At 35.0% G+C, this 15437-nt stretch overlaps 1 protein-coding gene across 7 annotated transcripts in view; it reads right to left on the reverse strand.

The window, feature by feature from the left end:
* PCDH7 (protocadherin 7) overlaps positions 1–15437 on the reverse strand; it is a 420420-nt gene that overhangs the window by 23703 nt on the left and 381280 nt on the right. The window lies entirely within an intron of this gene.

A 15437-nucleotide genomic window follows, 5' to 3' on the forward strand; every position in this document is an offset into this window, starting at 1 on the left:
CGGGTAATAAATCTCCACTTTGAGTGTTACACACAGAAAAACACAACTGCCAGAAGAAAAAAAAAATCTTACAGCTTTCGGGTTCTGCTTGGAGATGTGGTTAATAATGAGTATTGGCATTCAGCGGTTAGAGGTACATGACATGCTAATCTTAGTTTGATTTGTCAGAAGTTGTGTTTGAGCTAGCAGTGCCCTTCATTTTACACAAATGGGCAGGCTGTAGCATAAGGCTACAAAGAAATTTTAAAAATGACTCTACAGCACATTATAGCATCAGCATGAAAAATAACAAGGAATGAGTGAGTTGATCAATCATTTCCTGTTTTAAAGACGGGGAAATATATAAAGCCTCTGAAATGAATTTAAAACTGCACCACGGTAGACAAGTTAATGGAAAAACATGGTCCCAGAAAGAAACAAAATTGGCATTAAGAAAAAAATATTTAGATAAAAGGCACTGGACACTTGAATATTTTACATCTACCCTTAATTGTCAAAAGGCTTCAGAAGTACCCTAACAGGTAAAAAAGGAAAATTAATGAGTCAACAGCAGCTGTCTGCTAAGCACACATTTAGATGTGCAGGCTGTCTTGTCTTATTTTAAAATTTGATCGTGAGTATCCAAATCTAACCAGAAATATCTGTGCCTTCTTACTTTATCTTCCATGCTTATGGTTCATTTGTACCATCAGTAGAGAATTTATAGGATTCAGATGAGGTCAGAGCATTTCAAAAGAAGGAAAATTAAATTAGACTCTAATCAAATTTACATTCTCTCTCTCTCTCTCTCTCTCTCTCTCTCTCTCTCTCTCTCTCTCTCTCTCTCTGTTTCTGTCTCTCTAAGTTCTTTTTTAAAAAGGGGTTACTAACACTAAACATATGTTCAACTAAAATCTCCCTTTAAACTGGAAAAGTGATTGATTAGCTTCCAAGGAAGTTGGCTACACAGCAGCATATACTTTAGAACAACATTAACAAAATGTTATTTGAGAATTGTTTAATGTTCCAAGGAAAGAACAACTAATGACCTAAAATTAGTACAGGATTTAGAGTGTTCCCAGTGCTGCTTTCAATTCCCTTTCAATGTCAATCTGAGTGTTGTTACGACAGTGAGGTCTCACTACAACTCATACAGGTTTCGCTGCTCTCTTGCAAGGGTGCACATAGATTTAAATAAAAATGATTTATTGTTGGTTGTGGTTTTTATATAGGCTTAAATTTTTTTCATACAATATGTTTTGATCATGCTCTTTCCCCTCCTCCCACTTTTCCTAGATCCTTCCTGACTCATTACCCACTCAATTTCATGTTTACCTATCAAAAATTCAAATAGATAAAATTCCATCATGGAGAAGGCGAAGTCAACACAATATCCAAGATTATACCCTTTGCTAAGAAGCTCTGTGTTATTGACACCTGCTTTTAAGATAAAGTCAAAAATTTTACAGTGAAGTGACACTGGATAGATCAACCATGTCAGGCCCCATGCGCAGGAATGGTTGGTCAACACACTGTAGTTGTTACCCAATACCAAATGGTCATCTGTCTGTCTGTCTGTCTGTCTATCTATCTATCTACCTATCTATCTTTATATCTATACATATATAAATATGTATGTAGCAGGAAGGTGTGTGTGTGTGTGTGCATAACAACAATTCAAGGAAAAAAATAAGGCCATGGCGTTGAAAAAAGAGGGGTTGGAGAGATCAAAGGAGGAAATGCTTTAATTATAACTTTAAAAGTTATTTTAAAAATGGAGTCTTTGCTTTTGTTTTGTTACTGTTTTGTCTTTCATTGGTTGTTGCTTTTAAGGCATTTAGAAGACGTATTGCTGGAAAATACTACTGTGTATCTAGATCTTTAGTTGGCAAATAATAGTGTGAGCCTTCCCTGAAGACTGAGAAAGTAACAAAATTAAGTTCCATGTGGGTCTTGTCTCTAAGATATTCAAGATCTAGGAAAGAGAACAAAATGAAAATAATTTTATTTCACATTCTAAAGATTCTCTTGACAAAGTACAATAAATTATGTGAAATGTTTGAAAGTGAAAATACAAGCTCACTTTTGTTATGGTGCCTGACATTTGAAATTGTAAAACTGGTCTATAGCAGTCCCAGCATGACCTACATCATTAATAATCTGCTTTGCACCCTTCCAGCACAGTTGACCTCTACTCCAGAGTCCTAACAGACATCTTCACCAAGTCTTGGGTGAATGAGAAAACTGTTTTGCATTCCTAATATGCTGAAAGGGCTAATTTTGTTTGGATGTTTTAGTCAGTTATTATTTCTGTCTTTCTGTATAGTAAAGGAACAAATATACTCTATTCCAAACTGAAAATGCCATGGTTTTAGCAAAAATAATATCAAAATGATGTTAACATACTAGTAAAACAAAGAATGAAAACATATTGGCTTGTTAAATATCCTGCCTAGAGAGCTGCTTGGCACATTTCAGATTCACAATGAATAACTGTGGAATAATGAATTAATGAATGCTAAAATATTAACTGTGTCTCAGCACCATAATACCTCTCTCTGTTCTGCCAAATGCTTCAAGTATATGCGGGAGTTCTGAGCATTGCTCACAGTAAAGCTCAGAACCTTCTACTAGAAAGGAAATAACACCAAGCATAGCATTCAATGCTGAGATGAGTTAGAGCCAATATGTAAGGGTTTAGCTCAAGGAATTGCTTTACTCACCTTTTACTAAAGACCTATTAACAAGTCTCTATCCTTTTTTCATTTAAAAATTAAAATAGGATCAGAAATATATTACATAAAATCTTCAGATTATCAGATGCTCTAAAACATACATAAAACATACAATGGGAAACAGTTACTTGTAGCACTTGCACACACATTGGTCATGTATTTTATCATTGCATTAACATTCTTTCACGTTTGTAATTATTTTTCTGTTGGCTTGTATATGTGTTTTAAGGTAAAGCCATATCTTTGAATATGCATGTGGAAGCCAGAGGTCAGCATTGGATGTAGTTCCCTAAAAGTTGCCTACCTTGATTTTGTCTTTTTCTTTTTTATTTAATTAATTTATTCAGATTACAACTCAATTGTTATCCAATCACTTGTATTCTCCCATTCCTACTTTCGTCCTGCTTTCACCCTATTCCCGTCCCCTAAGTCTAAGACTGAGGGGGGTCCTCCTCCCCTGTATATGCTCATAGGGTATCAAGTCTCACCTTGGTAGCCTGCTATCCTTCCTCTGAGTGCCACCAGGCCTCCCCATGCAGGGGACGTGGTCAAATATGGGGCACCAGAGTTCATGTCAGAGTCAGTCCCAGCTCTTCACATAACTGTAGAGAACGTTTTGTTCATTGGCTAGATCAGAGTAGGGGGATGATATTTACTACTTGAATTGTCCTTGGTTAGTGCAATAGTTTGAGCAGAACCCCCTGGACCCAGATCAATAGGCTCTCTAACTTAGTCTTGTGACTTTTCAGTTTGGCTAGCCTGGTTAGCCCGTAAGTCTTAGGAATCCTCCTGTCTATACTCTCCAGTGCTAATACTACAAGTAACTACTTGGTTCATCTTTTTAAATGAGTTCTGGGTGTGAAAAATAACGAGTCAACACTAGAAGCTAAGTCATCACCCACTGCTGCCAAATACAACACATTTCACAGTTGCTATGAATTACATATTTTCCCTATGCGACAAGCATGTCCTTTAAAAGGTTTGTGCTGCTTTCCACACCTAAAAACAGTGCTTTACTTGTCTCCTAGTCTCTCTATCCGTATGGCTCTCGGTCTCTCACTCTCTCATGTCCCTACTCTGAATCAGCCTTTCACTCTCCATCCCCCAATAAATCTCTTGCATGAGATCTGTTTCATGGTATGATCTCCTGCTGCAAGATTCCTTGCCTTTGACCAGCCAAGGTACTCTTGCTGCTAAATCCTGAATCTAGGCTTCAAACTCAAGTTCCTATACTACTAACTGAGCCGCATCTACAGCCTTATATTAATCCTCTCTTTTGGTTTTATACTATGTAACAGCAGCACTCAAACTTCTGTTTCATTTCTTTTGAGAGAAAATAGTCAGAGATGAGGTTTCAATCCCGGCATCACAAAGTCATCACTGCTTACTAAGGACAAAGACAGAGCGACTTCAGGGTTGGTATACAGGTAGCCAGAGAGGCCATGGCTAGGTAATAAAGGTCAAGAATTTTCAAGACGGCCAGCTTCTTTCTCATCTTCCTGAGTTGAGCCAAACCTCTGGCAAGTTAAATTAAAGGACATGTTGGTGTTTTTTATCTACCACTAATAGACCCTCTGCTGATGGACCATCTCAACAAGTTCAAACCCTTTTCAGGATACATCCCACAACATTTATGGGACAATCAGCAACCTGAACTCTCTTCAAAGGGACCAACTAACTCTAAATTAAGGAAGAAAAACTCTCCTGAGCCTTTAAAATCTCAGCCCTCCAGAAGAAACTGGATTTTTTGGCTTCACGAGTCCCCATTCCCCACCTCTCTGATTTAGAGGGTCTTTTTCTTTGTGTGTCTGTTGCTTGTGTGTGTTTTCTCATCCCCAAAAGACTTCTGTTCTCGACTCTTGATTCTGTTTGCAGTTTTTCTGCTGCTACCTCTTGAGCCTCAGATTTTACCTGTCTTTTACTCTTTAACTGTCAGGGAAACGATCCAGATCAACTCTAAACTGTTATCACTGGTGTGGAAATTTAAAGCAGCCGACAAACTTCTTGTTCAAATCGTGGGGCCAGTGGCACTCCAAGTGTGGCATAAGCCAACCTCACTCAGCTTTATACCAAGCAAAGCGAGAAAGTCCTCACGGAGTCCCTAGTAGGCCTGCCTGAACTGGAGCCCTCGTGCTGTGAGTAGCCATACATGGCTAGAAACACAGCTCAGCATAAAACTGCATTCCAACTTAAAACTTCATAAAGGCTGCTTTGGATATCTTTTGTAACTTGATTGTGAGGTCCTCAAATGTGGACTTTGTATTTTGCAACGGTGTGTTGCAGCATCAAAAGTTACCCAGAACAACCACGAAAGTCTGTGAACAGTGTTTATGGACTTGTTAATAATCGAGTCCATTTCTGAAAAAGCAAGAAGATTTCATGTTATTCTAGGGAATTTTTCACTCCAAGGAAGTTAGATACAATGACACATGAATGAAAGCAGCAAAGATAAGGGGAGGTTTCAAGATATTTTGAGCAAAACACCAAGTTTCCTATTGTAAGAGGAAGCACGTATTTCAGAAGATATAGAGATCCTAAAATAGTTTTTCTTTTCCACTGTTTTGGTTAGATCCTACAAAAAAATCAATTAAGCCACTTGCAAAAAAGTTTTGCTTTAAGTTCCAGGCTCCCCAAAACAAGTTGAGCTGCGACATTATTTTGTCATGCTAGATTTCCTGTACACAGCTTTATCTAAAACAGCAGAGGGGGCTGCAGTAAGTTACCCTTAAGGTATTTGGAATCAGTGTGTGTGTGTGTGTGTGTGTGTGTGTGTGTGTGTGTGTGTGTGTGTTTCTTATCCAGTTTGTGAGAATAGAATATATAGAGACTCAATAGTGATAACTGGTGAAGTTTCTGAAATATCAAAGAACATATTTTCAATTGATTTTTGCTTGTGTGAGATCCAATTGTTTATATAACCCTGCTTTCTAATTCAGTATTGCGATGCCCATGAAAAATCAGCAGGGTTAACTAAACAACACCTGAAAAGAGATGATACCAGCAGACATGCTAAGATGGAGGAGGGGAAATCTTATGGGCCCTATGCAAAGAACTACAAGTCACTAAAAAATGCTGAGAGTGGGAGAAATAGTCTTCTTCAGGGTCATTTCCCTCAATTGTTTGTTCAATAATAAGAGATGATAACATACATGTATACATGTCACATTATAGGGACTAGGTAGGTTATATTTATGTATTTGGGGATATATATTATAATATATAGTATATATTATATAAAATGACAATTAAAGAAAAATAAGCCAGAGGCCATGAATATGAATGGGTGGGTGCATGGGAGGAGTTGGAAAGCAAAAGTGGAAAGAAATAACGTAATTATATTTTAATTTCAAAAATTAAAAAATTTAAAAAAGTTCAAGTATTATTTCTTCACATTCATAAAAATTAAGAAGGAAAGGATGTAATCTATATTTTCCTGATTTTCTAGGCATTTATTCATTTTTACAAATTGATTACATTATGTTGCTGTTATTACATTGAATTAAGATTTTAAAATATTTAATTAAAAAAGGAAAACAGAATCAAAATATCCTTTGATACTGGATGAACGCAGTTTTTGCAAGTACATTTACCTACATATACCTGTGTTTGAGTTTGAGGAGAACTCGTTAGATGGCCATAGTAGCCACAGACAATTAAGGATACTTAGAGTAAACTGAACATTCATGCTAAATAGCTGCATACGTTCCTGTGAACCTTATGTATCAGTCTTGCAAAAGCTACTTTTTTTGTTACCAGCAGAATATCTTAGAAGAAATCAAAATTATCGATAATAATAAATAATAATAATATGGTGCACTTAGAATATTGGTAATGTTAACATTTTTTAGAAGCTTGATATGTTTAAAAAAATCTTCAAAATAGAGTTTTTCATGAGCTTCTTTGTATTCTTTATTCAACAGTGGGGTTCCATTAAATTGAAATGAGACATGACAACTTAATTTGTGATACACCATGTATTTTGAACTGCTTTACATCATGTATTTTGTGTTTTCTCTTGGTGAATATTTCAGTGAATGTAAGTGGAGAAGGGGAGGAAATGGGTCAGAATGGACAATAACAGGAACCAGTGCTTCTTCCCATGCCAATGAAGTAATGAAAACCCACCTGTTCCTGCAGCGGCAATAATGAATATAAATAGACAAAGGACTTTGAATGGCTACTGGGAGAAAAGAATGAAGCATCCATTTCAAGAAAGAACCTTTTTCTGCAGTCACAGATAGCTTTGTGGACCAGCTGAATAAGGACGTCATATAACAATTTATGCTAGGAGACATCTATAGAAGACAGTGCTCATGTGCTTTTATTTAAAGGTTTTTGGTTAAATAATAGTAAATTTGCATATTTTATTAATTGTGTGTGCTCACCCCTCCACACTCTGTAGGGTAGATGTGTTTGAGGTGGCTCACTTTGAAATGAGCAGAGCTAAAATAGAAACAATACACTTTATGCTTTTATGATGATATTAAGGCCTCAGTTTTGTAACACTAGAAGAATATTTGGAAGCAAGCAGATATGAATATGCATTATAGAACAAGAATGAATAATTATAGTAATTTTATTTTGAACTATATGTTACAGTTCTGCATCGCAAAATAACTATATCACGGTGGATTCTGGATGTTGTGTATACCAATAACAGTATGATAATTTATTATTCAGTCAAGATCACACATAATAGTTAGCTATCCACCAATTGAATGCCAGTAATAATATATGTTCAATTTTGTTAGATATCTTTTATTTACTAGAATAATGATTAATAAAAAATAAAATTAGCATGGTATAAAAATTGTTTTGTTTATAGGCTTATGTAACACAAGCACTTAACTTAAAAACTTTAAATAATTCACTTAAATTACATAGTGAGACATTAAGAGTTTTATTGATGGTCACTGAGATTTACCTGGAATGTTCTGAAATCTTAAATATCTCAATAAGCTAATGGCAACATTTTGCATTTGTTTATACTATAAATGGGTAATTTGTAAGATATCCATGAAAAATACTTAGGTTTTACTTCCCAATTTATTTATCACAGTAATAACATATGCATATAGAAAGAAAAACAAAATTAACTATGATTGGATGAGAAAATATTATAATGGTAGATAACGCTGCTAGCACACTATACATAAATATCACCAGAATTAAAATAGAGCAAGTATATTTAACTTTAATAATAAAATAATTTTACAATTTTCTTCTAATAACAAAGCCAATTTAAGAATACTTTCAATGTGTTCTTGCGTGATTTTTCATTTTAAAGAAAGAATTAATAATTATGTGTTTGTGGGCATCATCAGAAATCTCCAGAACTTATAGTTTATAATCATTGCAGATAATGATGGGTGAGTAATGCAACATGGAACAAAAGTGCAGTTACCATTTGGAAATGATTTTGATTTATGATAACTCAAAAATTTTCCAATAAACAATGTCTAGACACAGACAAAAGGTCAATATTAATATTAAATAGAACTGTTGGTAATAATGTAGAGCTGCTTGTTTAAAGAAATGAAAAAAAGAATAAAAGGAGAGCATAAAGAAAGACCTGAAAAAATGAATTAGCTTTTATCAAAACAGGATTTGAGCAATTATACTGAAATCCATGTAGTGTTCAGAATACCATTCTAGACAGTAAATCTGACTATTATCCCAAATAGCATAATTACCTCCTCTCTACTAAATACTCTATGCTCTTTTTTTAAAAAAAAAAATGGGCAGAGGGACTAATTCTCCGTAGTTATGCAAATCTCTCCTAAAACGAACACTGTCAGTAATAGCCATAGGTCAGTTTATTTCAAGATAATATACCAGGTGCCTGCATTGTCAAAATACCTGCATTATAATTCTGTTCCAGTTGCTGCTTTTAATTATGAGGTTCTTCTCAACAGGAAACAATCCCACAGAGAACTGAAACAATTTATTTTAAATACTATAAACAAGAGAGGCTCTGCTTCATGGATTTGCGAGGCTGGATCATCCTGTGAGCTCACAGCACGTTAAGTGTACTGAACACATACAGTATTGATAAAGGCAGAGTCTCATTTCAAAGAGGTTTTTCCATGAAAGACCTTAAATATAGATTAAAAATGCCTTTGATTCTGAATCAGTTAGTAAATATTGCATTTTGTTGTTCTCATGATCAATTTCATGGACATAAAAATCACTTGTACAAATCACATATTCCAGTCGTGAGTCCACTGAACATGAACTTCAACTAAAGCAGTCATGCAAGACTCAGCTCTGGATTTGCTTTCAAAACGTGAAAGGGTTTTAGAATAATGATGTCTACACCGTTCCAGTAGCACACACTGATACCCAAATCTTATCTCCTTAAGGAAGGGCAGGGAGGCTCACCAAACCTTCTCAAGTTACTCAACAAAGAAAAATTTTCTATCACCGCTGGCAGGCTGGTATATTCAAAAGGCAAGCACATGAGAAGAGCATCAAGAAAAATAAACTTCTCAGTTAATCAGCATTTGTCTCCATATAGAACATTTAAAATTTACATCAAGACCATATATGAAATGTCCTATGTGTTAACGATAATTCTGCATATCACACTACCGACTCATTTAATGTTTGGTCTTTGTGCTATAGATGAGTAAAACGTATTAAGTAATTTGCCCAAATTACACTACTAGTGAGTGACCTAGCCTATGTTTGAATTAAGACTGACTAAGAAACAGTCTAGATGCCAACATTTAGCTAATATACAAAGCAAACATCACTCTCTGAAGAGATGATTTGGCACAGGGTCATTTGTAGTTCACACTATGATGCAGCTGAGTATTTGGGACCACCATATTTTCCTACTTATTCTCTGTAGACTAGAGGCCATCATTCAATGTCCTCAGAATATATTATGCTAATATCTTCAGTTTGAGAGTGTTGTGGTTGTCTTTCTCTTTTATCTTTTTATGGTGAAGTCTATGTCGAAAAATGGAAAATAAAATAAAATAGAATACCAAGCATTTTACTTGATAGTAAAATTTCCTATGTTGATATAAGCATGGCCTTCAGATGATGTGAAACATCATTTACTGCTCTATGTTCTAAGATTTCTTCTGATATTTCCAGCTATAAGCGTAAAATAATTACACTTATATAAAAAAAGTCTCTTAGGAATATGTACGATGGCTAACTAACTTTACATCAGTGTAAAAAATAGAAATCCTTTGTACTTCTAACAAAAGTTTTTTGCTCTTTAGTTTCTATAATAATACAAATAACTTTTGGCACATAACATTTTAAAAAGCATAACTAAGTACATAGGTAGCCAGAATACCATCAACTCAGTTTACAGATTGTGAAACATACCTGGCATTTGATTAGCTATTTATTCCATACCCACAAAAGCCCCTTGTTTAATAACTGCATTCTACGCTCTATATTTCTTATTAATGTCTCCAAACCTGGTGAACTACCATGGCACCACACACCTGCTAATTGTACTTAATCTTGTGTAAACATAAATATTTGACATCAGTTTTCTTGGCAGTGAAACACTAAATAATCAATATAAAATGATTAGTTTCTTAAGTGTTTGTGTGCATGGAGAGCCAGTGTTTTATAGATAGTAAGGTGTCACTGTGTGATTAGAGTGTGTTTCCTTGAATCAAGGGTCCACTAATTGATTATATGGAACCAAAGAATTTGTAAATGTGCTTACTACATTTTCTTAAACTCATACAAGGCTAAAAAATACAGAGCATTACTATTGCAGCAAGAATTTAGTGATAAAACATTAAAAGTATTTAAGACAAGCAAAAGTAAACACTAGTCTCTTCAGGTTTAATACATACAATACTTGCAATGCTCACTACACTTTCCATTTCTGATACTTAGTATTCAGATGAACTACATATTTTCTTGGGCAAGAGATCCTGTTGAAGCCTAATTGTGTTTCAGATGTTTGGGAGTGATGTTTTTTGTGTACTGTGTAAAGATTATCTTTGTATTATTCAAATGCTGATTGTAGTTGTTGTACAATCTGGTTGTAGTCTGGATTTTGGAATTGTAATTATTATGAAGCTACTTTTGTCTCAATGTTTTGTTCTGATTGGTTAAATAAGTAGCAAAGCAGCCAATAGCTGGGCAAGAAAGGTTAAGGTAGGTCATCTGAGCCCAGTGAGAGGGTCCCAGGTAGGGGACCAGGGAAAGAAAGAGACAGGGTCACCATGGGAACCAGATGAATAAGCAGATTCCAGAGCAGAGACTAAGATGGCAAGGCCATGTGATGGGAAGTGGGCCAAGCCAGAGTTAAAATAGCTGAGTACCTGCCCAGCTATAGTGCCTGAGCTTTTAATAAATAGAAAGGTCTCCTTTACATTATTGTGACCTAATGATGGCATAGTAAAAAAACTGCATTTTACAGGGATGGACTTCAGTGAGTTCAAGGTGACCCATGGTGTAATCCGCCTAGTCACAGAGATATGAAAACCAACTCATGATACTTTCTTAGATTATCAGTATTGGGGAGAGTGATTAACAAATCACTAAGGCCTAAGATGAAGGGTGAGCTAAATGCATAAGGTAACATTTCTCCTGTTTACTCACAGAAGGAAGATGCTTCCCCAGAGAAGCATATCATTGTGGCATGAATGAGAAGGATCACCTAAACACACACACACACACACACACACACACACACACACACACACACACACACACACACACCAGTCTTTTGTAATTTACTGCATTTTGTGATGTGCCCATTCTTATTTTGACATACATTATCTTACTTAGTTTTTCTCTTCTATAAAAGTAACCGTGATGAGCTCATCCTTTCCAGTGGGGAGATAGGTGTATATATATATATATATATATATATATATATATATATATATATATATATATATATATATATATATATATATAATGGTGGGCTGTAAATGTTTATCCTGACAGAATTAGTAACTGGGGAGTAGCATGTAATTATCAAAAATGTGGTAGAAATTTAAAGAATAAATAGATTGATAGAAGAATTCAATGTATTAAAAGAGTAAAATGGTAATCCTTCATTGAATATCCTAATACTGGGCTTAATAACCAAGTAGAGAACCACCTGTCATGAATACTGAGTCCCTGAAAGAGCAGAAAAGTTACTTAAGAGGGTTACTCAATTAAGGGGCACTCATAGCTAGAACCCCCCCCCCTTTTATTTTTACTATATGCCTTAAGTCACACTATATGCCTTATGAGGCTCTAATTTTAGAGTATGTCAGTACAGATCAGTTGAATTATCTGTTTTTCTATTAGAACCTTTTCTGCTATGTTAACATAAATTTAGTACTTAAAAAGATGTGTAAGACAGAATAGTAGAATGAATATTATCAATTGCATATATCACAAATATGACGATGGTCTACCTTAAATTATGAAATACATATATTCTGAAAAGAGCTTTCATTTTGCCTTTTATTAGTAATCGAAGATGTTCCATTTTTTAGGATCTTCAGAAACATAATAGAAAAATGAAGCAGTACACATTACGTACTTCAGATGATCATGCAGTCATTTTCAGTATTGATGTTTTCAGCCATGCCTTGAATAAACTTTATAGCTACTAAGAACATTCTTTCATAGTCAAGGTAAAAATATTTGCATGTAATTAGAAATTAAATAAAAATATCTACAAAATTCCTACATCAAAGTTAATTTCATGATCATTTTGGGAAATAAACTTTTTTACATTAACAAAAATATTTTTAATTTTACTGACTTCTAACGCAATACATTTTATAGATGAACTATTTTTACATTACTCAACTAAGAAATTTGAATTTCTTTTACATTATATTGATATTGAATCTATTACCCTAAATGCCAAAATAAAACTGAAGTAAAAAAAATTAGAAATACCTTGTGCGGACACTAGCTCAGGGGCCTCTCACTCAGTCAGAGAAATATTACACTGACATCTCCTATCATTTTGAGTGATGTCCTGTTTCTGTCTCTGAATAAAAGAACGCTTTCCTTCCCCCATCATCTGCTCAAACTAACACAGGCGAGAGATTGCTTTCTACTCATTCTAATTATCAAAACTACTTTCTCACTCTCATTACATGTCTTTAGTCTTTCCAGTGAACTACAATTGCTTGAGTGATTTTGTATGTCAGCTAATGGGCTGTCTATAACATATATTTTTGTCACTGTTCCCTGATTCATTCTGAGAAAGGGGAAAAAAGCAAATGCAAAATGCATTTTTATTACAACTTAGTCTTCAATTTACAGCCTATCATCCATGTATTCATGTCATTACTTGTATACTCCGGTGCTTAGTTACAGAAATATTGCTTGGGCAATTTTGCCAGGTATATTAACTGCTTTGAGGTAAGAATATAAAATTGTGGATCAGTTAAACTACTAAACAAGGACTTATGAAAATTAATTTTGAACAGAAAAGAGAAGCTAGTAGAGAAAGTAAGCTGTATTAGTTTCTTAATATGACCAATTTTAAACAAATAATTCTCAAACGGGTAGTAGAAGTTTAAAGGATAAATAGATACAAATAAAAATCCAATGTATTAAGAAAGTAAGACGACAATCATTAATGGACTGCCTGAGTGCCCAGATTACTACCCAAGACAAAAGTCTGCCCCTAGTCAACAATGTTACAATTTACCACTTCCCACAATGGAACTTTGCCAAATGGATTGGGTTTGTGAAACAGTAGGAAATGTTTAAATCAGATTCCTTTATATGACTACAGTCATTTATTTCTTTTTAGATTATATGTTTTACATTACAAATAATTTCCTGAAAAAATGACTTAAAATGAAAAGTCAAGTACTAATTTTATATGTCCAGGAGGTATTACTAATACTGAAAAATGCAGTATCATAACATTCATATTTTTGCTCAAAGGTTAATCTACTATTGGCCAGAACCCAATCAGGAATGGGTTTTCCATCTGAAGAAGCTGAGAAACCTCCTTTTCATCACCATCAGAACAATTGTGCATGTGGCTAAAGCTGCTATAGTCCTAGGTAATATGACCCCAGAGGACAACAGACCACAGGCTAAAGAAACACAAAACCCGTTCACCACAACAGCTTATGAAGCAATTCTGTCTTTTCAGAGGACTTTTAACCAGTCTCTGATATAAATTTGGGACATATATGCAAATTCCTTTAAGCATGTAGTAAATGTCATTTTCTCTCTTGGACACGGGATCAGCAGGAGGATGCAACAAGACAGACAGATGGGCAATGACAGACCTTCCAGAAGGAAGTGAGTAAATGATTGCTAAGCTCCAACATACATTGCCCTAAACATACTGTACGACCTTGCCTGGTTTCACTTAGATGTTATGTAAAGAAAACAACATTGGAGGCGGGAGAGGTGGCTCATAGCATGGGAACTTGAACTTGGTTCACTTGCAGCCATGAAACCACTAGATAGGGCAGAGCTCATCTGTGTGTTTGTGGGGACAGTTTGTAGGGTACAGAAGGAAAGGTGAAGAGGCAGAGACAGATGGATCCTGGAATAGCCAGAAAACCTGACTGAAATGTGAGGTGCTAGACTTAGAGAGACTGAGTGTGGGTAAAGTCGGAAACAGTGTGAGTGGTGAGAAATAACTTGACGCTATCCTCTTGCTTCCACATGAATGTGTAAGGATGAGTGCAACCTTACACACACACACACACACACACATATATATATATATATATATATATATATATATATATATATATATATATAGAGAGAGAGAGAGAGAGAGAGAGAGAGAGAGAGAGAATTAACCACTGTCTTTGTTTAGCATTTAAAATCAAATATATAAATTATATCTTGACATAAATCCATAGGATAAACTGTGATTCTCTACTTGTATCCCATAGATCTTCACGTTTAACACATTTACATATCTGTAGGAGCATTAGCCAAAGAATCTGAACTGACTTATTCACTGAGGGGTCTGGTTTTCCTCAGAGTGGAAAGAGCAAGTCTGTAGAGCAAGAACCTCCAGAGACTATAGATGTGAGAAAGAGATTGAACTCAGGGTGTTTCAAGTTCTTATGCGCAACAGCTGTGTGTAGTTCAGTGTTTCTAAGATGTTTACTCAAGATGATCTTTTTTTAGTTAGCTGCAACTAGACAACCTTCTTTCCCAAGACGCAGCTCCATACATTACTTTAACTATAGTCTATTTATTCTAGTCATTCATGTAAAGTTATATATGTGAGTTAGATTTAAGAAATTCATTTATTATGCCAAAACAACTATGTCATATGCCATTAGCTTTATATTAACACACACATAATTTATTGAAAATAAAACAATGCAGTGTGATAATTAATCAGTAAGAGTGTCTCCAAGGTTTATTTTTGTATTGGATATTTTCAGCTTGTAAATTCATTACCGATTTCATTCGTAATTACAAAATACGTGGTAAAAATGGAGCACTTTGTCATTTTATTACATTCCAAGGAACATTTTGAAGTATTTTATAAAAACTGTCACATGTTTATGAAGACCAACTCATGTCTTTACATGAAGCACCATTCCCACACCATCAACACATATTCCAGGAGAATTTTTCGCTCAGTTTTGCCCATCAGTCTGACTTCCTATTCACTCGGTGTATTCCTTGCCTGAGCAGGCTTGAGTGTACCAATAAGCTCATACTTCAGCTGTTCAAGCGGCAGCCAACCAAGCAGCCACAACAAACACAATGCTGGCAGCTCCTAATGTGTCT

Source organism: Acomys minous (genome assembly GCF_964271855.1).
Source record: "Acomys minous genome assembly, chromosome: 10".
Lineage (NCBI taxonomy): Eukaryota > Metazoa > Chordata > Mammalia > Rodentia > Muridae > Acomys > Acomys minous.